The sequence below is a fragment of the Ptychodera flava genome, chromosome 3 (genome assembly GCF_041260155.1).
Source record: "Ptychodera flava strain L36383 chromosome 3, AS_Pfla_20210202, whole genome shotgun sequence".
Taxonomy (NCBI): domain Eukaryota; kingdom Metazoa; phylum Hemichordata; class Enteropneusta; family Ptychoderidae; genus Ptychodera; species Ptychodera flava.
The window spans coordinates 4902909-4922618 of record NC_091930.1 but is presented as its reverse complement, the minus strand read 5'-3'; the positions used below and the strand labels follow the sequence as shown (position 1 = coordinate 4922618).

Below are 19710 nucleotides of genomic sequence, written 5' to 3'. Positions count from 1 at the left end.
GCGATATGGAATCTAATGTACTTCGAAAGTTGACTCAGACAACACTCAAAACAGAGTTTCCATCAAGTAAAATTAGGATGTATCTACAGGTGAGATATATGTCACTGCAAACATCAAAGTCCCTAAGACGAAAATATTGACGACCGAGATCGGGATTAACGAGTTAACACCGGCAGTAGAGACCGGTGACGGCAGCGTTGTAGCCATAAAAAATGCAATGAGGTAAGTCTCTGACTCTGTGTATCATCGAACGGAATCTTTCGTGCTAGCCACGGTCGTAAACTTGTGTGATATTTTGAAAAGACATGAAATCTCTAAGAATTAGAATTACTGTTTCGATCGTGTCGTTGCATTTGTTTTATAAATCTATTTGTAAATATGTTCTACAGCGAGCGCGACTGGAAACTGGACACCTAATTAGCAAAGTACCTAGCTATACTGCGAGGCATATCGCTATTTGCCTTTGTAATTCGCCAGTGACTTTGTTGACTTGTCTGCGATTATGTTTCAGTCAGCTGCAGACACTTTGAGATGCTGCAATAAAGCTTATCTGGGCTTGAGTAATTCAGTATAGGGGTGGCTGCTTGTTGCTTCATGGGATTCAAAACGAGTGAAGAAATAATGATATTCAGGTGAATATCAGAAAACTTCACTAAAAAAGAAAGACATTTGTAAGCTACACTTGTAGTCTCATTTAGTGCTCTCTGAATTTCAATAAAATCCCCTTTTGTTTGTGTCTACTTCTTGTATTGTGAATGAGTCAACTGTGGTTTCTTCCAAATAGAGTGGCTGGGGCAACATGCGCGAGGTGAATGGCGGCAAAATTTTTATGTCCAGGCTCTCACATCTAGCCACATTCGTGGTATCCACGCAAACAACAGTAAAGGAGTTTATGCTTGATTCCAGGAGAAGTGATCATTTCAGCATATGTTTGTAACTTTTGAATTGTATAGAGAGTGCACCTAAATTTTGCATTTTCTTACAGGTTTTAATATCAAACCACAGTTAAAAGGGTCCATAAATTTGTATTCGGTTATAGACACAATTTACCCAGCCATACCAGTGACTTTCCGCTTTCACACACGAGCAAACGGCCGTCGGCAAGTCTCACCATTCCTTATCTGGAATAAACTATTTTGTGATTAGGTCGAACGCGTTTCCAGCGGCACCGACTCTCGGGATAAAATCAATTTAGAATACCAAAAGTATTTTACCTAAGTGAAGACAATTATAACTTAGAAATGTAAGTGGAAATTGCACATTGACGCAATGTGATTTAAACCTGAAATTGACGCTAAATGTACTGCAGCCTATTGTGGACGCCCCTCAAAAGAAAATGCACCCTTCTCCGTTTTGTCACATGACACTAAATACCGTTGCATCTTTCAAATAAAACTTCAACTGGCCGAGATTTCGACCCGTCTCAATATCGATATGAGACTGAAAATTATTGATATGTCTACGGCTGGAAACAGTGTGCGTCAGATCGCTGAACAGCTGAATACGCCAAAGTCTACGGTTCAGAACGTGTTAACCCTCTTTACCAGGACGGGTTCTGTTTTGCGGCAGAAGATACCTGGAGCTCCGCGATCAAAATGCTTGCCGGACGTAGTTGAATTTGTCGAATTTCTCAAATGCAAAAAAGCATCGATCACTGCCTCTGAGATACGGGCAGAACTCCTTCGTGAAAACATTTGCACGGAAGAGACTCTCCCAGCATGCACAACGATATACGAAATTCTCAGGAGAGATCTGAATTACTCATACAAGAAAATACAAAGTATTCCTGCTGAACAGCTGACTCGAACGGAATTTACAGAGGATTATGCTGTATATTGATGCAATCACCCAACTGGACCCTCTCAGCGTTCATTTTTTCGATGAGGCAGGCATCAAAAGGACAATCGCTAACAGACAATACGGGCATAGTCAAATAGGCCAGCGTGTGTTTGAAGTTCAGCGCTATACATCAGACGTGAATTATACCTAAGCCTCCTCCAATGCGCGCGAGGAGTGAGTTACTTCAGTATTCTTGACGGCCCTTCAAACGGATTAGAAATGGTGCACTTTTTTGAGGAGGCCCTAGAAATGGTAGATGACCAAGGTCAACAGATTTTATCACCAGGCGATACTGTGGTAATGGACGGCAAATTGTACTCCCCTAAATAGCGAAATGACGAAATGGCGAAATCACGATTTTCGATTTTTTCCAAATAGCAAAATAGACAAATAAAGAAACTACACACACAGAAATTACCTGCCACCTAGAGTATGCTTTATAATCGTCTCCTACTCTTACTAGTACAACATTACATGTAAAACGCCATGTTGAACATCGCTGAAATTGACCTCGGAATCAAATTCAGTTTCGAGTGACTGAACAAACAGCTGGCATATGTTTTTTTCCAACCTGACCAAAGTCATTTTCTGTCACATTAAAGTATTTCGACCACAACAAGTTTATTACTGGCATGTGTTTTGCAGTACAGAGAAAAGGCACTGATTAGCGATGATACCGTTGTTGGTTTAGTTTATTTGTTTGGCCACCGTTTTATCACATACTCCTGCCAAACTCAGTGTACGCGAGCACGCTAACGCAAAACGGTTTTATCTTGATACAAGAGATCTAAGGGACAAACCTTTAGATATTGGGAGGAGGTGGTCAGAAACGGAAAAAAATCAGAACAGAAAGTTTGGGGGGAAATATCTTCACACTACATTGCAAAATAAACAAAATATTTAGAACAAAATTGAGTAAAATAAATGCAAGACTTAGAAAAATAATTTGCACATCTATTCTCATTTGAAAAAAAAGAAAATTTGACATTTTCAGTTGTACAATTTTTTTTACAAACCGATCGTTACCACCCCCTCCCAAAATCTAATGGTCTGTTCCTAAGCCACGAGGTATACGTGTTTTGTGCGCTGTCAACTTCCGGGTTCGCGATCGCGCGATTTCGCCGAATTTATCGTACTTTCGGTGCTAAACTTCGATGATGAGAATCAAAACATGTGTAGATTCACTGAATTTGACTATGTTCAGATGAAACTCAGCAGATTTTCTTATCAATTTCCAACCTGCACGGCATACACATGGGTTTTGGAATCCACCGTGCAGATTGCAGTGTGCACCCGGGTATTTCGGCTTAACATCGATTATACAGCGTACTCTATATCTAGGTGGCAGGGAATTTCTCTATGTGTAGTATCTTTATTTCTTCAATGTGCAATTTGAAAAAAAATCGTGATTTCGTCATTTCACCATTTCGCTATTTCGCTGAGTACAATTAGCCGTAATGGAGAACTGTGGTTTTCACAACGGGTGCTTTGCCGAGACAAACCTGCGCCAACTACAGAATGACCGGAGAGTGGATTGATATGATATCCCGGCATGATATATCAACCCATACAGTCCCGAAATGAATACGTGTGAACTTTGTTTTCGCTACGTGAAATGGTACCTTCAACAGCATGATATATTTGCTCCGCAATTTACAGAAACTGCTATCATAGACGGAGTTGCAGAAATTACACCGATAATGTATCGGAATTTCTTTAGACTATGCGGCTTCCCGTTGTTTTGACTCTGATCATTCATCGGCCTTGGGACCGAGCATCACGCGAGTGATTACTAATTAGCTGTACATGGCATGCAGTATTTTACACATGCGTTTATGTTTTTCTGTTGCTGTGGGCGCAAATTTTACCTCTTTAACACAGATTTGCCCACAAAAACTTATCAAATCACCAATTATCGCACGATATGAGGCACGATTCATTTATGCAAATGAGATTTGGGTAGCGAAGGGTAGCGGAGGTAGCGGATCATAATTTCAAAGTTTCATCTATTTGTATCTTCTTAGTAATTGTTTAAAAGTATAGTACTTGCTTAATGTCAAACAATTACACCAAACTATCAACCTTTAACGTGTCAATTAAGCCCAACACGGCACGCACTATATTCTGAACTCGGATGGTTATGTCTGCCGTGTGTGCGTAACTAGTGCGAACAGCTTCAGCCGGCCAGCGGGACCGACTGTACAGCAACGGTCGTGGAGGGTCGTGGTACAGCACATCTACCGAACACTAACTACGTTCCCGGTTTTTGTTCAAGTTAAAGAAAGATAGTGGTAAGTGCCCACTGCTTTGTATTCCTATAAGACACTGTGCGGCTGTTATGAAGTTAATAACCCTTTCCCGATTTTTGTCGCGGGTAACTTGTGAGCTGCAGTGGCTTCTACGAGTCACTCGACCCACGCTCGACCCCTGACCGTTTCGACCCCTTCGGTATGAATGAAACTTGTATCATTATCATCTCGAAAGTACGTCCTCAGATTTTTCGATGCTCATAGCACTTTGAAAGACTTTAGTGGAACCTTGTAACGTCGGGAACGCACCCGAACGGCTCGACAGATACATTGTGTGCGGTGGGACGCCGTATAACGCCGGGAACACACAGCACGGTAATCAGGGCACAGTTACGTGTGGTTCATTACACAGCGGCCGCGGTTATGCATACCACGGCCGCCGTGTAATTTTGATGCAGGGCCAGGCCGGGCCGAATAAAAAGAGGTCAGTCAGTTGCGAGCTGGGCCAGTAGGATTATGGTTATATGATGAGACTACAGTATTCTTCTATTTTCTAGGTCTCGCTAAGCAATGTCAATGTCATTCATGGGCGCGATGTTTGCAAACTTCCTTCCGCCATGGAGGTTATCTCGCTTCAACGCTAACTACACGATGACATCGGCCGGAATGTGGTAATTCGTATTTTGCTTTCCATTAAAATACCTTTGAACCTACGATTTACTACCGTCAAACCATAGCATAAAACGTTATTCATCCAACGATCAATGATTAAGTCATTGTTACTGCCAATTTATACCTCTCGATCGTACTCCCTACCCGCGATCTGCTGAAAGGGTGAGGCACGGCCCTTTTTGTGGAGGGACCGTGGATGAGGTCGACCAATGTGTTTTTCAGAGTTGAACGTCAGACGTTCTCGTTGCTTACTGAATATTCAACAAAATAACATAAAAAAACTAAAATTGGCATGCATATAAAAGCATCTGTTGACAGTGAAGAGAAAATGTATTGCACGCAATGTAAGTGCACAGTCCCTCTATGGATAGAGGGACTGTGGTAAGTGGTAGACCTCTCACACGGCGCGGGCACTGGCCGAGCTCGCAACTGGCAGACCTCTGTGGTTACCGGCCGGTGTCCTAGCCCTGTGTGTTCCCGGCCTTATACGGCCTCCCCATATAACTCTGGGAACACACAGCATTGTACGTAGGGCTAGGCCGGGTCCATCAAAGTCGCCAAAAACTATGAACAGTCTGCGCGCTGCGCTTGGTTGTAAAAGTGTCTCCGCATTTTGTGTATCGAAACAGCTAAATTGTTTGTTTTAGAAGCCAATTTTCCCAGGAAAGATACATGATATATTCAGTAAAACGTCATGAAACAAGAAAGATATGACAAGGTAGAGGTGAGCACAACAAGAGAGTGTGAAATACTGGGGTCGAAACGGACAGGGGTCGAGGTGACTTAGTCCGAGTCCTACTGCAGCTAATATTATGAGCTCTGTCTCAAAAAATCTCCAATCTTTCAGTGGAAGCGCAAACGGTGCGCGTCTGGGCCATGTCCAACATGCGCTTCCACCGGAAATCTGGAGATTTTTCGAGACAGAGCTCACTCTTCTTTTGTTCAGTTGTCGCTTGATTCTTCGCTATTCGTTCAGCCCTTTACCCAGTGAATGTAAGCCTTTACCATTGACATCACATTGCCTTTGACTGTGCATTCAAATCCAGCTTAGAATACCTAGGCCAGTCCAAACATTCAATAATTGTTGTATTTTAAGTATCTTTAAGAAAGCTCTTTCCCCTATATATTTCCTCTTTGTCTACATATAATATATTTGAAGTTTTTCTATGGGCCTGGGTGAAAGAGATTTTATTAAAACATTATATCATCAAGTGAAGTAAGAATACGTAGATTATGTGTTAATATTATAGTATTCTTGGGAGTTTGAAACTAAATCTTGGCTAATAAATATAAAGTTCACAAGCAATAATTATTGTTTATCGAGCATATCCTTTGGAAAAAAAAAATAATCAGAAAGTCAGCCATGCTGAAGGGGTAAGCCTAATTTATGTTTCACATTCCATAATCATGTACCAAGTTCCCATGTCTTATGGTTTGCAATTCACTCAGAATTTAATTCAGACGTGTGGCTGACTTTGCTGAGAATAAATCGACATGGAAGCATGAACAATCTTTATTTCCTGGCATGCTGTACTATCAAAATATTTTCAAGATTTCAGTGTGTTAACGCTCATGGTATGTTTTAATTCCCAATAACAATCAAAAGCTATGTTTCTTGTACCAAACTCAACTGAGGGAGACTTCAGTAATTATGAGCAGGTGGGTCTGGGGGTTAATTGGTATGCATGAAATCAGGAGACACTCCCATCCCTTTTTTTCTCAAGTTCTACCCCCCCAAGTCTGTATTCACAAATCAAATGAAACCGTCCATTTCTTAACATCAAGACGGCAAATTCTCTGACATATTGGGGAATAGCAATTCTGTTTACATATTAATATAATAAATCTTGTAAATCGCAACATCAATGGTCTCCACGATTGGATTGAAAAATTGTGCTGCCTCATTTCCATATTTTAGCATAACATTAGCATACTATTTGCCTAAAATTTGAGTACCTGTCACAACTTTCCTAAATATGTCACTCTACTCAGTAGACATGATGATCACATGATGAATACACTCTCAAAAAGCAATTGAGAATAACAACTTTGTAACTACATGGAACTTAACTGTGTATCAAGTGAAGTTACATGTAGCATGAAGCCAGTCAGTTTTCTAGAAAAAAATTTTCTTTGAAATTGAAACACTTTGTAAGAGTATTGACACTGATAAAAACCGAATGTTTTAATCCTTCAAAAACTACCGCAAAAATACAGAGTTGAAAGAAAAGTCACATTCCAAAGTGGCCTTATTTTGTTACATGTTTTGTAAGTGGGTAATTCCAACACTCAGCTAGCTGCCACATTTAATGGGCCTGTGGAGAACTCTGATTATAAAATACAATTTTATACTCTTTTAATGGGGTCCAGTTGCTGTAAGTTTGATGAAATTTTAAAAATTGCAGTCTGTGCTATTTAAAGGGGAAGTTTACCAAGGCTGATTTTTACACGTGTGCTAGCTTCTGGGTTGCTATAATATGGGAAGGCCATTTTCGCCATTTATAACTCCCATGATTTTTTACAAAAACGGGTAAAATTAGTCACAGAAATTGCAGTTCAGGGCTTCATCAATTTGATTTATTTTGAATCATGGGGGAAAAAGTGCCAAGGTTGTAGAAGTGGTGATCAAGACTCAGAGTCATTAGCTTTCATTTTGAACTCACTGCGGTGTGTATGTGATTTGTTCTTTTAAAGCTATAGGAGTTGGGTGAAGATGTTGTCATGGATACCTGTCCTAGGACACTACCATGGATCCCAGTCCTGAGGTCGCTGTCATGAATTTCTGTCCCAAGGATGTTGATCATAAAAGTGATATTGTAAGTTCTGAATAATTTTCCTAATGCAGTATAAATATATGCCAGATAGACTCAGATAGTATCGTGCATCTAGAAGTCATGTTATCATGGTACAAATACTTCGCAACAGTATGTGTGTACAAATAGGAATAAATAAAACCATTTTATGCATTTGTTGTTGTTACTTCCTTGTTTTGTCGTAGTTGAGCAAAGGCACTTCTGCAGTTGTGGACTCAAATAACCAATGGCTCATTTGCATATCAACCAATCCGATCACTTCAAAAAAAGATAAACAAGATGTCATCAACATCAAACACTCACATGATGAACTACATGTATACTGTACATAAATTTCATTCCAAAGTATCACTTTGTTTGCTTTTCAATCTTTTAGGCCAAAAACGGAGTTGGTTTTTCATCATCGAACTTATTAATAGAGACCAACTGCATCAACCTCCCTCCTAAAATATAAGGGGCTGTATGTGCCATATTCATGTAGCTAAAACTATCAATTGCCAAGAAAATTGCAAACATGATAGTCTGTGCATGTTTTGTAAATAAACTTTTTCCTGGTGCCTGGGATTCATCAACTGTCTCAGAATGCTGCACATGCTCTTGTTCTTGCATCTAGCAAATTTCTTAGGGGCATGGTGCTCACAGAACATGAAATTGATGGACTGGAAGATCAGGCTTCATTAAAGTCGAGAGTGTTTTAACTGAAGGAAATTAGGCATTGTAAATAGATCACGTCTCCCATTCAAAGTCATTTGAAAATATGAGAATGAAAGTTACCTTGTTTTTAAAAGCTTCTCATTTTTAGCCTTCTTTCTCCACTATCATGATTTGGGAATATTCTCCTTGTTAATTGTTTTTTTACCTAAAAGGTAGTAAAACTTGTGAAGCAAAACATGTCCCATACGTTGCATTTTAACATAGACAGAGATACTGTACACATGATTTTCAGACTAAAGCTGTTACAATATATAAAGCCAAGTGGTTGAAAATACATATAGTTTTGGCTCAATACTGCTTTTTACTGACTGTGCAGGTGGGAAAGTGATACTGTCTGGCAGGTATTCCCAAATCATGATTGAGTAGTGAGCATAAGTTATCTCTTCTTCTGCAATGTCAAATACAGACATTCTGCATTTCTAAGATGAATATTCAGTTACATGACTGCAGGTAAAAATATTTAGTTTTGCTAAATGATTTATACATGTATGCTTTTTTTTTGCTTAGCTTCAAGGGAAAAGATGCAAAGGAAAAGAAAGCACCATGTTCTTCTGGAAATGAGAAAGAGAAGCCATATAAAACTGGTAAGTGAATTGTTAATGATATACTGACGCCTTTCCAGTGTACTGAGTGGTTGTAAGGACAACACAGTACGTGTACATGTGTTTGCCTGTTAAGTTGTGAGTTACCTGAAATTAAATAATTTCCTTTAATTCTTAAATTAAGGGGAAATTATTTTAGTAACTTTCAGTCATTAGGGCCTACAGCCAGTCAGTATGTTTCTAGATATAGACCTCATTTATGCACACTAGAGGGATGAATTATCATTGATAGGGTTTCTTTGTTCCTCTCACTCATGGCAGCTTGGATGTGGCACTGATGTGAAGTAATGATGATATTAAACTGTGGAATTTTATTCTCCTTCCCAAGTTTTCTGCAGTAATACCTCTTCTTGACCTTTATCCTGTCCTTTCTTCCCTTTTAAGTGAGGATCTTTTGTTAAACTGCTTTTGTGAAAAGATCTCGACCATCTCTGAGTCTGATCCTGTCACATCCGGGTTCCATTAGATATGTGTATGAATAGGTTGCATATATTCATATCATCAAAACCAGATTCTGTGGTATCCAGGGAAATTCAGTGGAACCTTTTTTATATTGAAAATTTTTCAAAACAAACTATACAATCTCAGTTGACTGCAACCTATCTATTCAGAACAAATGTCAGACACTCTTTTTGTTCCCTCAGAACAGTAGCTGTAAGTTTTGATGATTTTGTTATTAATTTTGTTCTCAATTGTACCAATTGCACTGTCTTTTTCTATTGAGAAAAGCATGTTGCATGTCCAGTGTTTAACTTGTGAAGACAGCATATATGAAATTGTGATTGTTAGCAAATTAATTTTATTCCACACCAAAATTTACAGTGCACTTTGATTAGGTGAAACTTGACATTCAAGGGAGAAGAAAAGATAGTTTAGTTGGTACAAAAACATTTTTTTTTTAAATCAGAAAAGTAACAGGTGTACTGTCCCTTTAATTACTGTCTAATGATGTGTGTTTTTGTGATGTCTATGCAAATGTGTAGTTTATGTATTACAGCTAATCAAACCAGTCTCAAAGTGGCCTTTTAGTCAGGATGTAGTGGATGCTAAATGTAGCTTTTATCTATACTGTATTGCATTATTCAAGTTAAATTCCATAGAAACTATGTCAGTTAAGCAAGTGATTTCCCTCCATTCAACCCCCTGCTTTAAAATCTTAGACAGTATCACAGACTGCTTTGCTTTAACAAGGTATATCTGTGTGATTGTTTGCTTTGAATGGGATCTTTAAAATCGGTTCCTTTGGAAGACTTTGCCATGGATTTTACTTTTTGGGAGGGCTTTGGAAGGAATTATCATGGGGTGAATATTAGACAATGTGAGCGGTTATACTCAAGTGTAGGCTATCATTGAACAACACTAATTTTGATGCCTGGCAGTATCATGAATCCATATAATCCTCTTTACAACAGGCTCCATAGACAAACCATAGAAATAAATACCACCTGGGAGAAAGAGGATTAAACAAACTGACATCCTGAACATGAAAAGAGTTTCAAACAATGATCAAAGTTCAGTGTCCTCATGTCTCTAATTTTGAATTGTTCAATTTCTCATTTCTTACCTTTCCATAGGAAGGAAGCATGCTACATTCATGGATGAAAAGTACCACCGACTGAGGCTGAGGAAGAAGCCATTGACAGGCACTTTTTGTCACAGTAACAAAGTCTGAAGCTGAAAAATACCATGTGCAGGAAAAAGTTTTGTACAACAGGGACTGGAAATAACTGAAATGCCATGTTAAAAGCTGAGCCATAGCATTAGGAAAGCAAACATTTACAAGAGACTACAGTTTCACTATCACTATAGACTACTCCTAGGCAATGCAAATGCAGGATCATAATTATTATCACACTGGTATGATTACGGTAGTCCAATCCCCATGTGGATTGCATCTTCATATAAATGATACATACATGACAAAGGAGTAAAATTGATGGATGATGTAATTCTGACAAACTTAAATAGCTTTTTAATCCCTAGACACAAGGACAATGTATTGGAGCATACATATATGCAATGTTACTTTCTTTCTGATATTATCAAAATTTGCAAGCCATTATTATTTTCATGTCTGGAGCTATTACTTTGGCATGTGTGAACTGAGGATAGTGCACCATGACCCATGTATGTCCAGTAATTGTCTTCAATGTGATAAGATCTGAAATGTCAATGTGATGGCCTGCTCTCTGTTTAATTTTTTATCATGCAAAGGGCAATACAGAAAAAACAGCAATACTTTGTTGGTGATTTTGAGTCTTCTCACTGAATTGCAAGCACAAACATTGAGATTTCAAATAAGATTCATTCAAACATATTTCTTTTTATCACATGCAAGAGGTCTCTATATATTTCAATTAAAGCACCTATTTACCAATTTTAACTATATCATCTTTCGTGAGTTCTTTTTCAGGGGGTGTCAAGTTACATAATGTTAGTTGCATTATGGGTGAACAAGTTCAACATCACCTTAGAGTTTGACGATGTTGAGTATTGTGACTTTGATGGAAAAATGCCTTTACAGATATTTTCTTTGCATGTGTGTTTCATCTTTCATGTAGTGAGAATCAGTGCTATGCAATATCTTCCTTTCACACTAATTTTGCTCCTGAAGCACAACACTTCTTACAGACTGCTTCATAAGTGAGATTTTAGCCTGCTGTCAATGACACAGAGCTTTATTCAGATAAGTGGATTGTCCTCAGTCCTCCATCCTCTGTGTTCCATCAACATTCATCTTCTTTTCAGGAACTGCTAGTTCAGTTGCAGGTTCTTAGGGAAAACTGAAGTTCAAATTTTGCATATTTGTATTTTCCAGCAATTTTGTTGGTTTTTTTGTCAAAAAATCTTCGACTCTGAAATCGTTTGTCCTATTGGTCTGAAATTTGGTATGTGGTTTGCTAGAGGTAACCAGAGTTTGTTCGAACAATTGCGGACTTTGTAAGTTCGGGACAATTATTCCCATTTTTGGTCAAAAAATCTCTAAAAACAGTTTGTTGCACAAGTTTGAAATTTGATGTGCAGGTTGCTAGGGGTGACATGTCAGGTTTGTCAAATTGCAGTGATTTTGCATATTTGTATTTTGGGTCAGTTTTTCCTGTTTGTGGTCAAAAAATCTTCGCTGACTACCAACTTTGAGCCAAAGGGATTTTTTGAGTGACAAAATATTAGAAACCTGTTTCAAGCCAAATGATATTCGAGAGTATGCAGCTCCAAGATTTCAATTTTTCTGGAAATTTTGTTCTGTTTATCACCTACTCTGTTGGCTAAAGTATGTCAAAATGTCTGTATTCATCTAGTTAACACAGCCTGTATGTATATTGTCAACATTGTTACCGTGATAAAGTGAATTTCAGTTCAGGCTATTCATAGATAAGATATCCAGACTGTTTAGAAAGCTGAAAGCACTTCAGCATAATTAGTGGCAAGCAGGTGCAGTTGACACTCACCACACTATAAATATCAAAATTATCATGAGTGAGCAATTATACCTCTGCTATTATAAATCTTCCTGTAAATCTTCTCATGTCACATTCTTATTTCAATAATGAAATACTTTTCATTGAAATTATACCCTGTAGGTGCAAATTAATGTTTTTACTTTTTGTTGTTTAAAGATAGTTTGCTTGATGGTTGTTTGCTAATGAGAGACAGATGTCTACAAATACACCATATATACAGCTTAGTTATCCATGTGAGTTAAGCAAACTATGGTGACATCACTGACAAACATCTAGACTGCTTTCGTTATTACAAGTAAATCAGTTGCATAGAAAGATGGTATTTGCACATTTTCCATTGCAATGTATGGCTGCGTTCACAAAAATGAGGGGGGAGTCGAAAACTTTTGGGGTAGTAGAGGGGGGACTTGAAAATTTTGCTCTGCCTGAAGGGGGATATGAAAATATTTTGCTTCCCTTTTTTACAATTCCAAGGTTTGGTGGGTAATTCAATGAAAATTGAATAACATTTCAATGTCATCCAATTGTTCTAATGTTAGCAATAATTAAACAAGATCTAGAAGCATTTTGTCGCATTTCACTATTTTGTCTTGAAAAGATGTACACTTTACATGTATGTATTTTCATTAAAAAAACAAACAAGTAGGCCAATTAGTATCGGAGCACTGCTGCACCTGTTAGAAGCTGTTGATAATGTTTTCAATATTTCTATGCAATATATCAAATACAGTTCTTGCTGTCTCCCTACAGCATGCTGAAACACACAATATTCAGTTTGTCATCAAAAACCTGCATATGTGAATATTTGGTGGTAATTGAATTATAGACTCCAGAGTAAAGTCATATGTCTGTGATACAAGTGCAGGATACATATTCACAGACTGTGTTCGCAAGCTGAATACTGGACAGTTCGAACTGCAATATGCTGTAGGAAAAAGAGCAAGAATGCAGTTGTATAAACTGAACAAAATTATTGTCAAAATTATCAAAGTTAATACTGCTCCTGCCCTGCTTCTGCTGTCAATGGGCAGTGTTACTGTCACTGCATACCAGCAGTGACAGAGATAGCTCTGACAATGAAATAGCTGAAGGAGAGTTTGGGTCATGTGACGCTCATGGCAGTGAAACATACTTGTACATAAGATCAGGCCAGAAAGCAGCACATGGAAGAGCAGGAGACTTGAAAGTTATCAGGGAGTTTTGAGTTCTGGCATATGAGAATAATCAAATATTAAAGAAAAAAGATGGGGGTTACCATGCTAAATTTTCTAAATTTTCACATTCTCATAGTAAAATAATAAAACACAAATTAAAGTAAAACTTTGTTCAGTAAAGACTAATTTAAATGAAAAATGTGACTAAATGTTTTGATTTTACCAAATTTACCATTGTTACACCAAACATGTCAGAGATTTAAACGTTTATTTGATAGAATATTTTTACCTTACAGTATTGTCAATTTCATAAAACGTTTAAGCATATAATGTATGCAGGAATTCACAATTTGCATACTCTCTCATGATCGTCATTTTGTATGTTCTTCAGCAGGTGCCATTGGCATTGCCAGAGTTGGATTTAGCTAAAGTTGACTTGGACTGATAAATCAAAAAAGTCCACTGATGTGTTTAAATATTAGAGAACTTGCGTTAGGAATATGGCTCTACAAATTGCTAATAACAAGCAGTGTTGTACATCTGTGAGCAGAACTGCAAAATACATGTTTTTTTTTCTTGAATGCATACCCAATAAATATGCGGCTCTACGAAAATCGGGGGTGTGGGGGGGGGTGTGTGTGTCTGAAAAAATAAAATTTCAATCGCGATTCCTCCAGCCCCCACTAACCGTTATATGTCAACCCAGCCTAAGGATAGTCAAATTTAAATGCATCATTTTAGCTCATGTGTAATACATGAGCTTATGTCGCAGTGATGTCTGTGTGTCTATTTATCCAGATGTTGGCCGTATATATCAAAAACGGCTCATTAGATTAAAATCAAATCTGGTACATAGATTTAGTTAGCAAATGGCAAGACTGATTAGTTTTTGGTGGGTGTGGCTTGCATACTTTTTGCTAATTTGCATGATTAATGATGAAAACAACTGATATACATTGAGAATGACTGCACACAATTTGATTAGATTTGCTACAAATGTTAATCACACCAGGATATATCAGCTGTGAAAGATAGTAAGGGGTTACATGAAAGATTATTGCCAATTTGCATATTTAATGAATTGTCCTAATTGGGTATATTTAGTTATACGGATTGACTCTACCAAAGTTAACAAAACTTGCAATGTATATAGAAGATACTATATAACATTATTGAAAGTTGTCAAGCATTTTTACTTCATGGCAATTCCTAATTGCATATTTAATGAACTTTTTAGCTCCACTGTCAGCCAAGCGGAGCTTATCAAATACGTTGATTATCCGTCGTTGTCCGTCGTTGTTGTCCGTCAACAATTGCCTCCTCCTCTGAAACCGCAAGTCCAATTGCTTTGAAATTTTATGTGCAGTTTACTTGGGGTGACCTCACTTACGTTTATTCAAATCATGGTGAAATTTGCATATTTGTATTTTGGGGGCATTGTTTGGTGTTTTTGGTAAAAAATCTTCTTCTCTGGAACCACTGGTCCGATTGCTTTGAAATTTGATATTCAGTTTACTTAGGGTGACTTTAGTCAGATTTGTTCAAATCGTGGTGAAATTTGCATATTTGTATTTTTAAGGCAATTTTTGTCATTTTGGTAAAAAAATCTTTAAAAATCTCCTTCTACAAAACTATAAGTTAGATAGCTTTGATATTTGGTACATATGTCCCTTGGGATGATCTATTTCAGATTTGTTCAAATTTTGCAGAAATATGCAAATTTGCATTTTTAAGGCAATTTTTGCCATTTTTGGTCAAAAAATGTATTTCTCTAAAAGTACTGGTCTTATGGTTTTGAAATTTGGTATACAGGTTTCTATAGATGAACTAAGTAATATGTATTGAATTTCTGATGAAATCTGTAATTTCGTATTTTTGGGGGCAATTTTTGCCATTTTTGGTCTAAAAATGTGTATTTCCAAAACTACTCATCTGATAGCTTTGAAATTTGGTATACAGGTTCCTATAGATGAACTCAATGATATTTATTGAAATTATGATGAAATCTGCAATCTTTCTTGTTGGGGGCAATTGTTGCCATTGTTGTCAGAAAATTTTATTCTCAAAAAACTACTCATCAGATAGCTTTGGTTGACATGTTCTGGGGATGATCTGATGTGATATATTCAAAGTATGATGACATTTTCAATTGTGTATTTTAGCAGCTATTCTATTCACTTTTTTCTGGCCACTGAAATGAGCTATCAAAGATTTCCACCTTCTTCATCAACATGTGTCAAAAATAGTTATTCTCTACATAAACACAGTGGAGCTATATCGGCGGCTAGGTCGCTTGTCTAATTAGGGATATATATCTTGATTGACTTGACCAAAGTTGATGAAACTTACTACATACGCTGAAAACACTATGATTCAACAATATTCAAAGTCATTAAGCATTTTTACTTCAGGCAATACCTAATTTGCATGTTCAATGAACTTTCCAAATTGGGGATATTTTTCTGAATTGACCCCCGAAGTTTACAAAACTTGCTATCTACATTAAAGGTACTGTGATACAACATTATTGCAAGATGTTAAACATTTTTAAATCAGCCAATTCCTAATTTTCATCTTTAATGAACTTTCTTAATTAAGGATCTATATCTTTATTGACTCAACCAAAGTTGATGAAACTTGCTATGTACATTGAAGATACTATGATAAAAGAATATTAAAAGTCATGTAGCAATTTTACTTCAACCAATTCCTAATTTGCACACTTAATGAACTTTTCTAATTAGGGATAGTTACCAGGATTACTTGATCAAAGGAGGTGATACATGGTATGTACATTGTACCAGGTTAAAACAATATTGAAAATCATTTCGCATTTTTATGTCATCTAATTTGCATATCTAATGAGCTTTCACAGTTTGGCATACAGAACATAAAGGACTTGACCAAAGGCAATTACACTTGCCATATAAAGTGATGATACAATGAGAGAAGTCCAAGACAGTATTCTTTATTTCAGCTAATTACACATTTGTATACTTAATGACCTTTAGAATTAATATGTGGTGAATATTATTCATGATGTTGATCATGGAAAACTTTCAATGAAGTTGCAAACATGTGGCAAAAGATTAAATTTACGCAAAACTGCAATATATAATGAAACATGTGATCAGTTCATATATGGTCTGCTGTGACATAAAGGTGCATTAACACTTGTCTCATGAGCAGTGCTTGTTGATTATTTGGTCATTTGAATATCCATTCTTTGGGCTTTATGTCCAGAATTGTTCTACCTTTTTTATCAGTCTATCATCCAACGGGCGTTAGCCAAATTACAGGATGAGCACAACACTGTGCTAGAGTCTTGAACTCACCGTCCTCCAACAGTGAGTCATTTACTCTGGACCTACCCGCTCTTGAACCGGGTCTCGAATTTACCACCCTCAGATAGTGAGTTCATTACCCTATCCACTGGTCAAAGGTGTCTCCAACATCGAGGTTACCTTGCATTTCACATGTACTCTCATCATACTGTAGTAGTTAGTACTTTACGTACAGTTTTGAGTGCATAGCTTGCTATGTAACTGTCCATTTGTATCTTTAATGGATTATCTTTTTTTCCGCCAAAATCAATAATTACCCAAATGAAAATATTCACTGTATACTAATAGTATTAAAGTACTAAGGATGGTTTGTGAAGCATAATATGCCATATTTCAGGATTTGCTCAACAAGATGTCATGCGCATGACTTTCAGATCACAGTCATACCTTTCAAGATGTGCACCACACCATATCTTTCAAATGCATGCCCATTGAACACAGTGACCCACATAAGTCTCACTTTGATTCATCAATTATAAGTGTCTGTTTTTCTCATTCAGCAAATCGTGTGAACAGCATGGTTAATTCTGTTAGTTTTGGATATTTTTTTCAAGTAAAGCAAATGTATTTAACAACTTGTTCATCTGTGCGTGTAATTTCTTAAATAAAAACCCTGATATCATGAACTTTGGACTATTTTTTAGCATTTTTATTCCTTGTAACAGATACAGTGTCTTTTTCAATTCCCTGAAGATAATGAAATTCGGAGAATTTGTCTTCACAACACAGCGTGTACAATCAGCACTGGTATCACTACAAATTGAATTGAAATGTGGACTTGAATTTGACAACAATAAAAAAAGGTTATTACTAATATGGTCGCTGTGTTGAGATACTAAAGAATAGGTTTTTCATAGTGCAGTAGGAAATAGAAATCCAAACTTGAAACACTGAACAAAATTACTGAAAATCATGGCCAACAATCACAATTAATACTGAATTCACTTTAGAGGGGATGGTTGAATTTAGCACTGGTTCTTATTGTGCAAGCAATAGATGCTGCACTCAACAATTAAAAAGTACTCAATATGAAATCTTTGTGAACGTAGGAAATTTCCCCTGAAATATCAGCAGTGCTTGCCCTTTATTTGTCAGCACAAGAGCGAGCTGAGTAAGAAGAGCAAGTTTGAAAAAATTCTACTTGTATGACTTATCTCAGAGTATGTTTTCTTCAATCAATTGCAGAGTGTAAATCCTCTTGAAGTATCTCTTTTTTTCCTTTAGTCCTTAGTTAAATACAACTTTACTTGCAAGGTCTTACTTTGAACTATATTACTCTCAGTATACGTATAGTCTCGCTTTTCACTCAGAACATACTCTCACTTACTCCACCCAGTATTTGTAACTTTAATTTTGTGACTGGCTCAAACAATGTTGGCAGAATGTAGATCTTTTGAAGGTTTTAGCTCACATTTCGGTATGTATATATATACCAAAGAGAGCTTATATGGTGAGTTGGTAGCGTCTGTATGTCAGACTATAATTATGTATGTATGTATGTATGTATGTATGTATGTATGTATGTATGTATGTATGTATGTATGTATGTATGTACCTATGTATTATAGTATGTGCGGATGTGTGTCCATATACATCAAAAACTCCAAAACGACAGCACCTACCATCTTATTACTTGGTGTACAGGTGCACGCGAGGGTGGAGATATGAATTTGTTCACATGAACATGTCAGTATCAAATATATGCAAATGAGGTAGAAAAAGGGAAATCCTGCGAATTGCTAATTAAAAACTCTGTAACCACACGCCAAATTTTGTTGAAACTTGGTATGCAGGTTCTTTAGCGTTACCTTTAGTTGGATTGTTTAAATCGTGGTGAAATTTGTATAGTGGTATTTTTAAGGCAATTTTTGTCATTTTGGCCGAAAAATCTTTAAAAATCTTCTTCTTCAAGACTGCAGGTCAGATAGGTTTGATATTTGGTATATAGGTTCCTGCGCATGGCCTTTTTCAGATTTGTAAAAGTTGTGAGGAAATACGCGTCGCCTGTGGTTTGTAGTAGTATTCTACCTACCTCATCGTACTTTCACTGGGTAAAATATACTCGATATACGTTCTTGTATATATACATATATGAAAGTATACGGAACACCACATTAGACTTTAAAGACTCATTAGCTGTAACTTTGGTCATTTTTAAAATTTTGTTGTTTTGTGTATCATCTGCTGTTTCTGGTTTGAATCCCTAAACCATGGGGAAATTCCTAATATTTAGCTCATAAATATACCCTATATGAGTATAATCGATATCTGCATTGTTATTGTTTAAATTTTGTATTCAGCTAGATCCGGACTAGAATACATTTATCAACAATAACAATGGTCATTTCACATATACAAGCCGTGTTGGCAACCAGGACACCGAGCATTGGTCATGATGATCGGATTATAGTAAAATTCTGTAGTTGATACATTGAAACAGAGTAGTGAAAAATTAGTAAAAGTTACAGCTAATGTCCCTTTAAGGTAAATTTTTGTCAATTTTGGTAGTAAAAAAATGTTTCACCAAAAGCACTTGTCTGATAGCTTTTATATTTGGTATACAGGTTCAAAGGGATAGGCAAAATGTGAGATATTCAAATTATAACGTAATCTACATTTTGCAGTTTTGGCGCACTTTTGTCATTTTTGGTCAAAAAGTGTTTCCCAAAAACTACTTGTCTGATAGCTTTGATATTTGGTGTACAATTTTTTTACCGGAATATTGTTGCATTGTCACAAAGGATTTTTAAAGGTTATTTAAATTTTCGGTAACATGATACTTGAGTAAGCACTTGATACAACATAAGCGCAGTTGGCTTGGTTAATATCTAAGCTTTCGAATATTATGGTTCATATGCGTTT

At 36.8% G+C, this 19710-nt stretch overlaps 1 protein-coding gene and 1 long non-coding RNA gene across 2 annotated transcripts in view; both read left to right on the top strand.

Annotated features, from left to right (window-relative positions):
• LOC139130301 (transient receptor potential cation channel subfamily M member 2-like) overlaps positions 1 to 19710 on the top strand; it is a 97332-nt gene that overhangs the window by 50415 nt on the left and 27207 nt on the right. The gene's annotated exons all lie outside the window — the stretch shown is intronic.
• LOC139129449 (uncharacterized) lies at positions 3874 to 17474 on the top strand. Its single transcript, XR_011551581.1, has 4 exons — positions 3874 to 4130; positions 7455 to 7576; positions 8795 to 8871; positions 10464 to 17474. It is a non-coding gene; the product is annotated as an uncharacterized lncRNA (long non-coding RNA).